Source organism: Leptodactylus fuscus, chromosome 4, assembly GCF_031893055.1.
Source record: "Leptodactylus fuscus isolate aLepFus1 chromosome 4, aLepFus1.hap2, whole genome shotgun sequence".
Lineage (NCBI taxonomy): Eukaryota > Metazoa > Chordata > Amphibia > Anura > Leptodactylidae > Leptodactylus > Leptodactylus fuscus.
In genome coordinates this window covers 40,869,344-40,871,843 of record NC_134268.1, presented here as the reverse complement: position 1 = coordinate 40,871,843, position 2,500 = coordinate 40,869,344, and the positions used below count along the sequence as shown (strand labels likewise).

The 2,500-nt window shown below is 53.2% G+C and overlaps 2 non-coding genes and 1 pseudogene across 2 annotated transcripts; all 3 read left to right on the top strand.

Annotated features, from left to right (window-relative positions):
• The first annotated feature begins 42 nt into the window (after positions 1-42).
• On the top strand, positions 43-151 carry LOC142201587 (5S ribosomal RNA; annotated as a pseudogene).
• A 721-nt stretch (positions 152-872) lies between these two features.
• LOC142202082 (5S ribosomal RNA) lies at positions 873-991 on the top strand. The gene has a single exon (XR_012715960.1). It is a non-coding gene; the product is annotated as a 5S ribosomal RNA (ribosomal RNA).
• Positions 992-1,712: 721 nt separating this feature from the next.
• Positions 1,713-1,831, top strand: LOC142202033 (5S ribosomal RNA). Its single transcript, XR_012715912.1, has one exon. It is a non-coding gene; the product is annotated as a 5S ribosomal RNA (ribosomal RNA).
• The last annotated feature ends 669 nt before the right edge of the window (positions 1,832-2,500 follow it).

The window sequence follows — 2,500 nt, the reverse complement described above, 5'->3', positions numbered from 1 at the left end:
AGGCTGCAAAGTAGAAGAGGAGTAAGTGAGAGGCCTGTCTCTGCCTACGGCCACACCACCCTGAACACGCCTGATCTCGTAAGTTAAGCAGGGTCGCGCCTGGTTAGTACTTTGATGGGAGACCGCCTGGGAATACCAGGTGCTGTAGGCTTTTGCTTTTCCTCACTTCCACCAGCAGGGGGTCACTCTCCTCTATGCCATTTTTACATTCACTTTTTACACTGCACACTTGCTTCTTTTACATTCGCTTTCTCTCTTGCACTCTTTAGTCCTTGCAAAATCCTAGTATTCTCATTCGTATCGCTATCACTCTTAGCAGCTGCAGCTGCAGCGGGCGTGGTGGCCACCAGCGTTGTGGCTTTTTACTTTTAATAATAGCAGGCTTCATTTCCATAGCATCTGGGCCTCCCGCCGGGCTGGAAGCCATAGCTAGTAACCTGCAGACCAATTTACAGGGCAACACAGGCTGAACATCTTTGCAGGCAACGCGCCCTAGGAAAAGAGAAGCCGACTGAAAAGCAGCTTCGCTTCCAGGCACGGGCAACCATCTCACCTTCTTCCTTAGCCGACTCCTGGACAACGGGCTCCGGCCCAGCTTGCTCTTTCTTTCACCCCCGGGATAGTTTCTTAGCCCTGCGCAGACCCTGCGCCCAGCCCTTTTGAAAGAGGGCGGCTGCGGCCTGTGACTGGTTGCTGAACCACACCTGTGGGTATAAGGGCCGCCCCCAGCCCTTGCACTGCTCCTGCTGGAATATGAAGTTCCCTTAAGAGAAGGCAAAAAGTGAAGAAAAAGGCCTAGCGTGGTGTAGTGCAAAGAGCTGCCGGCAGCCAGGTTGCAAAGTAGAAGAGGAGTAAGTGAGAGGTCTGTCTCTGCCTACGGCCACACCACCCTGAACACGCCATATCTCGTCTGATCTTGGAAGCTAAGCAGGGTCGGGCCTGGTTAGTACTTGGATGGGAGACCGCCTGGGAATACCAGGTGCTGTAGGCTTTTGCTTTTCCTCACTTCCACCAGCAGGGGGTCACTCTCCTCTATGCCATTTTTACATTCACTTTTTACACTGCACACTTGCTTCTTTTACATTCGCTTTCTCTCTTGCACTCTTTAGTCCTTGCAAAATCCTAGTATTCTCATTCGTACCGCTATCATTCTTAGCAGCTGCAGCCGCAGCGGGCGTGGTGGCCACCAGCGTTGTGGCTTTTTACTTTTAATAATAGCAGGCTTCATTTCCATAGCATCTGGGCCTCCCGCCGGGCTGGAGGCCATAGCTAGTAACCTGCAGACCAATTTACAGGGCAACACAGGCTGAACATCTTTGCAGGCAACGCGCCCTAGGAAAAGAGAAGCCGACTGAAAAGCAGCTTCGCTTCCAGGCACGGGCAACCATCTCACCTTCTTCCTTAGCCGACTCCTGGACAACGGGCTCCGGCCCAGCTTGCTCTTTCTTTCACCCCCGGGATGGTTTCTTAGCCCTGCGCAGACCCTGCGCCCAGCCCTTTTGAAAGAGGGCGGCTGCGGCCTGTGACTGGTTGCTGAACCACACCTGTGGGTATAAGGGCCGCCCCCAGCCCTTGCACTGCTCCTGCTGGAATATGAAGTTCCCTTAAGAGAAGGCAAAAAGTGAAGAAAAAGGCCTAGCGTGGAGTAGTGCAAAGAGCTGCCGGCAGCCAGACTGTAAAGTAGAAGAGGAGTAAGTGAGAGGCTTGACTCTGCCTACAGCCACACCACCCTGAACATGCCCGATCTCGTCTGATCTCGGAAGCTAAGCAGGGTCTGGCCTGGTTAGTACTTGGATGGGAGACCGCCTGGGAATACCAGGTGCTGTAGGCTTTTGCTTTTCCTCACTTCCACCAGCAGGGGGTCACTCTCCTCTATGCCATTTTTACATTCACTTTTTACACTGCACACTTGCTTCTTTTACATTCGCTTTCTCTCTTGCACTCTTTAGTCCTTGCAAAATCCTAGTATTCTCATTCGTACCGCTATCACTCTTAGCAGCTGCAGCCGCAGCGGGCATGGTGGCCACCAGCGTTGTGGCTTTTTACTTTTAATAATAGCAGGCTTCATTTCCATAGCATCTGGGCCTCCCGCCGGGCTGGAGGCCATAGCTAGTAACCTGCAGACCAATTTACAGGGCAACACAGGCTGAACATCTTTGCAGGCAACGCGCCCTAGGAAAAGAGAAGCCGACTGAAAAGCAGCTTCGCTTCCAGGCACGGGCAACCATCTCACCTTCTTCCTTAGCCGACTCCTGGACAACGGGCTCCGGCCCAGCTTGCTCTTTCTTTCACCCCCGGGATGGTTTCTTAGCCCTGCGCAGACCCTGCGCCCAGCCCTTTTGAAAGAGGGTGGTTGCGGCCTGTGACTGGTTGCTGAACCACACCTGTGGGTATAAGGGCCGCCCCCAGCCCTTGCACTGCTCCTGCTGGAATATGAAGTTCCCTTAAGAGAAGGCAAAAAGTGAAGAAAAAGGCCTAGCGTGGAGTAGTGCAAAGAGCT